This window comes from Anastrepha obliqua, unplaced genomic scaffold, assembly GCF_027943255.1.
Source record: "Anastrepha obliqua isolate idAnaObli1 unplaced genomic scaffold, idAnaObli1_1.0 ptg000207l, whole genome shotgun sequence".
NCBI lineage: Eukaryota > Metazoa > Arthropoda > Insecta > Diptera > Tephritidae > Anastrepha > Anastrepha obliqua.
In genome coordinates, this window is record NW_026562273.1 from 5,001 (window position 1) to 12,500 (window position 7,500).

Consider the following 7,500-nt stretch of genomic DNA (forward strand, 5'->3'; position numbering starts at 1 on the left):
ACCAATGATATTGAAACATATAAATCGAATCATAACTATATGAAACTCGAATTTAAGCCATATTAAACTGGTAATATTGTGATTTTATGCCTGGTTTTTTCCATACGTTAGTTTAAATAGAAAAAATTTTCGAATATATATACATATATGAAGAATTCATATTAGCTATACTAACATGTTATGGAATATAACCTTGGCATATTGGCACTAAAATATATAATAAAGACATTTCAAATCAAACTGAAATGTATTGAAATGAATTTTTCCCATACATTTTTGACAATGTGAGGTGTGCATGGCAAAAAACACTCACGGTGAAGGCATGTGATATAATATGAAAATATCAAAAGTTAACTAACCAATGATATTGAAGCATATAAATCGAATCATAACTATATGAAACTCGAATTTGAGCCATATTAAACTGGTAATATTGTGATTTTATGCCTGGTTTTCCATACGTTAGTTTAAATAGAAAGTTATGGAATATAACCTTGGCATATTGGCACTAAAATATATAATAAAGACATTTCAAATCAAACTGAAATGTATGGAAATGAATTTTTCCCATACATTTTTGACAATGTGAGGTGTGCATGGCAAAAAACACTCACGGTGAAGGCATGTGAAATAATATGAAAATATCAAAAGTTAACTAACCAATGATATTGAAGCATATAAATCGAATCATAACTAAATGAAACTCGAATTTGAGCCATATTAAACTGGTAATATTGTGATTTTATGCCTGGTTTTCCATACGTTAGTTTAAATAGAAAGTTATGGAATATAACCTTGGCATATTGGCACTAAAATATATAATAAAGACATTTCAAATCAAACTGAAATGTATTGAAATGAATTTTTCCCATACATTTTTGACAATGTGAGGTGTGCATGGCAAAAAACACTCACGGTGAAGGCATGTGATATAATATGAAAATATCAAAAGTTAACTAACCAATGATATTGAAGCATATAAATCGAATCATAACTATATGAAACTCGAATTTGAGCCATATTAAACTGGTAATATTGTGATTTTATGCCTGGTTTTCCATACGTTAGTTTAAATAGAAAAAAATTCTCGAATATATATACATATATGAAGAATCTATATTCTATACTAACATTTTATGGAATATAACCTTGGCATATTGCCATTAAAATATATAATAAAGACATTTCAAATCAAACTGAAATGTATTGAAATGAATTTTTCCCATACATTTTTGACAATGTGAGGTGTGCATGGCAAAAAACACTCACGGTGAAGGCATGTGAAATAATATGAAAATATCAAAAGTTAACTAACCAATGATATTGAAGCATATAAATCGAATCATAACTATATGAAACTCGAATTTAAGCCATATTAAACTGGTAATATTGTGATTTTATGCCTGGTTTTCCATACGTTAGTTTAAATAGAAAAAATTTTCGAATATATATACATATATGAAGAATCTATATTCTAATACTAACATGTTATGGAATATAACCTTGGCATATTGGCACTAAAATATATAATAAAGACATTTCAAATCAAACTGAAATGTATGGAAATGAATTTTTCCCATACATTTTTGACAATGTGAGGTGTGCATGGCAAAAAACACTCACGGTGAAGGCATGTGAAATAATATGAAAATATCAAAAGTTAACTAACCAATGATATTGAAGCATATAAATCGAATCATAACTATATGAAACTCGAATTTGAGCCATATTAAACTGGTAATATTGTGATTTTATGCCTGGTTTTCCATACGTTAGTTTAAATAGAAAAAATTTTCGAATATATATACATATATGAAGAATTCATATTAGCTATACTAACATGTTATGGAATATAACCTTGGCATATTGGCACTAAAATATATAATAAAGACATTTCAAATCAAACTGAAATGTATTGAAATGAATTTTTCCCATACATTTTTGACAATGTGAGGTGTGCATGGCAAAAAACACTCACGGTGAAGGCATGTGATATAATATGAAAATATCAAAAGTTAACTAACCAATGATATTGAAACATATAAATCGAATCATAACTATATGAAACTCGAATTTGAGCCATATTAAACTGGTAATATTGTGATTTTATGCCTGGTTTTCCATACGTTAGTTTAAATAGAAAAAAATTCTCGAATATATATACATATATGAAGAATCTATATTCTATACTAACATTTTATGGAATATAACCTTGGCATATTGGCACTAAAATATATAATAAAGACATTTCAAATCAAACTGAAATGTATTGAAATGAATTTTTCCCATACATTTTTGACAATGTGAGGTGTGCATGGCAAAAAACACTCACGGTGAAGGCATGTGATATAATATGAAAATATCAAAAGTTAACTAACCAATGATATTGAAGCATATAAATCGAATCATAACTATATGAAACTCGAATTTGAGCCATATTAAACTGGTAATATTATGATTTTATTCCTGGTTTTCCATACGTTAGTTTAAATAGAAAAAATTTTCGAATATATATACATATATGAAGAATCTATATTCTATACTAACATGTTATGGCATATTGGTGTTATTGTATTTTATTCCTGGTTTTCTATAGTTAGTTTAAATAGAAATAAATTTTTGAATTCAAAATTTTATATTCTATACTAGCATTACATAGAAATTATCCTCAACTGTTTGTTTCTTGTATAAATACAGGAAATTAAACAGATGATGAAGAGAAAAAAATAAGAAAAACAAAAATTTATAAGAAAAATTAAATTTTAAACAAAGGAAAAGAGGAGAAAATTTTTTCAATCATATATATTTATGATTAAAAAATAGAATTATGAAATTATTAATTTCAATTCAAAGAGAAAAATTATGTAATATATGAAATTATTACATTAAAAATGCATTTGAAAAAAAAGTAAAATGTTATTAAAAATGATAAATTATTTGAAAATTGGCAAATATTAAGAAGAAATATCGTTCTTATATTTTTATATAAAATATATATATAGAGAACGAAAATTCTTTTTCATAAAAAACGGTTTTTGAATTTTAATAAGAAAAGCTAAAGGGGTCGCGCCCCTTTACTTTTTATATACACCGTAATTTATGAAATTTTCAAATATGAAAAACAAAGAAAAATATATAAATAAAAATATTATTCTGGTTGATCCTGCCAGTAGTTATATGCTTGTCTCAAAGATTAAACCATGCATGTCTAAGTACAAACAAATTAAAAGTGAAACCGCAAAAGGCTCATTATATCAGTTATGGTTCCATAGATCGTTAACAGTTACTTGGATAACTGTGGTAATTCTAGAGCTAATACATGCAATATAAACACGGACCTTATGGAACGTGTGCTTTTATTAGACTAAAACCAAGCGATCATTTGATCGTTAAATTGGTTGAACTCTAGATAACTTGCAGATCGTATGGTCCCGTACCGACGACAGATCTTTCAAATGTCTGCCCTATCAACTTTTGATGGTAGTATCTAGGACTACCATGGTTGCAACGGGTAACGGGGAATCAGGGTTCGGTTCCGGAGAGGGAGCCTGAGAAACGGCTACCACATCTAAGGAAGGCAGCAGGCGCGTAAATTACCCACTCCCAGTTCGGGGAGGTAGTGACGAAAAATAACAATACAGGACTCATATCCGAGGCCCTGTAATTGGAATGAGTACACTTTAAATCCTTTAACAAGGACCTATTGGAGGGCAAGTCTGGTGCCAGCAGCCGCGGTAATTCCAGCTCCAATAGCGTATATTAAAGTTGTTGCGGTTAAAACGTTCGTAGTTGAATTTGTGCTTCATACGGGTAGTACAACTATATATTGTGGTATGTACATTACCTTATGTATGTAAGCGTATTACCGGTGGAGTTCTTATATATAATTAATACAATGTATTTTTTATATATTCCTCCTATTTAAACCTACTTCAGTGCTCTTCATCGAGTGTTGTTGTGGGCCGGTACAATTACTTTGAACAAATTAGAGTGCTTAAAGCAGGCTCCAAATGCCTGAATATTTTGTGCATGGAATAATGAAATAAGACCTCTGTTCTACTTTCATTGGTTTTTAGATCAAGAGGTAATGATTAATAGAAGCAGTTTGGGGGCATTAGTATTACGACGCGAGAGGTGAAATTCTTGGACCGTCGTAAGACTAACTTAAGCGAAAGCATTTGCCAAAGATGTTTTCATTAATCAAGAACGAAAGTTAGAGGTTCGAAGGCGATCAGATACCGCCCTAGTTCTAACCATAAACGATGCCAGCTAGCAATTGGGTGTAGCTACTACTATGGCTCTCTCAGTCGCTTCCCGGGAAACCAAAGCTTTTGGGCTCCGGGGGAAGTATGGTTGCAAAGCTGAAACTTAAAGGAATTGACGGAAGGGCACCACCAGGAGTGGAGCCTGCGGCTTAATTTGACTCAACACGGGAAAACTTACCAGGTCCGAACATAAGCGTGTAAGACAGATTGATAGCTCTTTCTCGAATCTATGGGTGGTGGTGCATGGCCGTTCTTAGTTCGTGGAGTGATTTGTCTGGTTAATTCCGATAACGAACGAGACTCAAATATATTAAATAGATGCTTTCAGGATTATGATGTTGAAACTTATATAGCCTTCTTTCATGCGTACATCTTGAATGTACAAGTGTTTGAATGTGTTTATATAAGTGGAGTCGTACCTGTTGGTTTGTCCCATTATAAGGACACTAGCTTCTTAAATGGACAAATTGCGTCTAGCAGTAACGAGATTGAGCAATAACAGGTCTGTGATGCCCTTAGATGTCCTGGGCTGCACGCGCGCTACAATGAAAGTATCAACGTGTATTTCCTAGACCGAGAGGTCCGGGTAAACCGCTGAACCACTTTCATGCTTGGGATTGTGAACTGAAACTGTTCACATGAACTTGGAATTCCCAGTAAGTGCGAGTTATTAACTCGCATTGATTAAGTCCCTGCCCTTTGTACATACCGCCCGTCGCTACTACCGATTGAATTATTTAGTGAGGTCTCCGGACGTGATCACTGTGACGCCTCGTGTGTCACGGTTGTTTCGCAAAAGTTGACCGAACTTGATTATTTAGAGGAAGTAAAAGTCGTAACAAGGTTTCCGTAGGTGAACCTGCGGAAGGATCATTATTGTGTTCCATATCCGTAAGAAAAACAAACAAACAAACAAACAAACAGACAAGCAAACAAACGAACAAAAAGAAAAAAAAAAAAAAAAAAAAAGAAAAAAAAAAAAAAAATTTATATAATTATTTTGGAATCCATAATTCTTTTTATTCTTTTTCATTCAATTTGTGATCCATCAATTATATCATATTAAATATAATATATGATGGTACATTTTGTAATGTTTTTTCTTATTTTTTTTCTTTTAAAAACCTTTAAACATGAAAATAAAAAGTTGTACATATTATTCATTTGATTGAATGATAAGTTAATTTGTTCACAATAACAAAAGTGGTATATATTTATTATATTATTATATATACATAAAATGATTAAAAAAATACAAAATAATTGAATCATAATAAATACCACCACTGTATTATTGTTGAACTAAGACATTCGCAACTTAATAAAAATGTTTAGAGTTAAATATATTTGATATATATTATTGAAAGAAAATCAATTTATATATTATTAATATTATTTAATTTTACTCTTTCAATTAATATATGCAAAAAAAAATTGACATTTGTTATAAATAAAAATAAATAAAAAAATACTCTAAGCGGTGGATCACTTGGCTCATGGGTCGATGAAGAACGCAGCAAACTGTGCGTCATCGTGTGAACTGCAGGACACATGAACATCGACATTTTGAACGCATATCGCAGTCCATGCTGTTATGTACATTAAATTCAATTTTAAAGTACTGCTTGGACTACATATGGTTGAGGGTTGTAAGACTATGCTAAATAAGTTGCTTATTCTTTTATAAAAATAATTGAATTTAAGCAAATGTGTATATTATTGGATTTTAAATAATTCATAATATTAATAGCAAAAAAAATAAAGATATATAATGAATTTTATTTATTATATATTCTTTAAAAAAAAAAATCCTCTCAAATAAAATGAAATGATGAAAATATTGAATCTAAGTATTCTTTACAAAAAATTTTCATATTATTTATATATATATATAAAATAATAATTTATATATGTAATTAAAAGGAGGAATGTCTAGCATAAAAATTAAATTTTTTATTCTAGGATTGCCTCATTTTACATTATTATTATTTTTATATATTTACAATATATAAAAGGAGAAAAGAAAAATAGAGATGAAAAGATGATATAATTTTTTTATTAAATTGTGAGAAGATAAAAAAAGAATATTAAAACAACCTCAACTCATATGGGATTACCCCCTGAATTTAAGCATATTAATGAGGGGAGGAAAAGAAACTAACAAGGATTTTCTTAGTAGCGGCGAGCGAAAAGAAAATAGTTCAGCACTAAGTCACTTTGTCTATATGTCAAATGTGAGATGCAGTGTATGGAATATCTTAATATCTAGTATGAGAAATTAACGATTTAAGTCCTTCTTAAATGAGGCCATTTACCCATAGAGGGTGCCAGGCCCGTATAACGTTAATGATTACTAGAAAGATATTTCCAAAGAGTCGTGTTGCTTGATAGTGCAGCACTAAGTGGGTGGTAAACTCCATCTAAAACTAAATATAACCATGAGACCGATAGTAAACAAGTACCGTGAGGGAAAGTTGAAAAGAACTCTGAATAGAGAGTTAAATAGTACGTGAAACTGCTTAGAGGTTAAGCCCGATGAACCTGAATATCCATTATGAAAAATTCATCATTAAATAATTAAAAAAATAATGTGCATTTTTTTCATATAAGGACATTGTAATCTATTAACATAATAAAGTATTTATCAAAAGATCATTGGTGATATTAAGTTTATTTAAATTAATTTGCTTTTTAAGCATATTAACATAAAATAAATACTAATGATTTGATAAAGTGTTGATAGATTTTATTATATATAATGCTAAAATTCATTTTTTGAATTTTACAAAAAATTTAATATCTATGATATTAATATTTATTTGTATGCATTTATATGATTAACAATGCGAAAGATTCAGGATACCTTCGGGACCCGTCTTGAAACACGGACCAAGGAGTCTAACATATGTGCAAGTCATTGAGTTATATTAAACTTAATGGCATAATTAACTTAACTTAAATATAATGGGATTAATTTTTAGTCTATTTTTTAATAAATAGTCAATTAATTCAATCCCGGGGCGTTCCATATAGTTATGTATAATGATAATTTATTATTATTTATACCTCTAACTGGAGCGTACCTTGAGCATATATGCTGTGACCCGAAAGATGGTGAACTATACTTGATCAGGTTGAAGTCAGGGGAAACCCTGATGGAAGACCGAAACAGTTCTGACGTGCAAATCGATTGTCAGAATTGAGTATAGGGGCGAAAGACCAATCGAACCATCTA

The 7,500-nt window shown here is 30.0% G+C and overlaps 2 non-coding genes and 1 pseudogene across 2 annotated transcripts in view; all 3 read left to right on the plus strand.

The window, feature by feature from the left end:
* The first annotated feature begins 3,150 nt into the window (after positions 1–3,150).
* LOC129252432 (small subunit ribosomal RNA) lies at positions 3,151–5,141 on the plus strand. The gene has a single exon (XR_008583441.1). It is a non-coding gene; the product is annotated as a small subunit ribosomal RNA (ribosomal RNA).
* Positions 5,142–5,734: 593 nt separating this feature from the next.
* Positions 5,735–5,915, plus strand: LOC129252421 (5.8S ribosomal RNA; annotated as a pseudogene).
* Positions 5,916–6,358: 443 nt separating this feature from the next.
* LOC129252437 (large subunit ribosomal RNA) overlaps positions 6,359–7,500 on the plus strand; it is a 3,987-nt gene continuing 2,845 nt past the window's right edge. Inside the window, exon 1 of the ribosomal RNA XR_008583444.1 lies at positions 6,359–7,500. This exon is cut by the window's right edge and continues 2,845 nt beyond it. This is a non-coding gene — a ribosomal RNA (large subunit ribosomal RNA).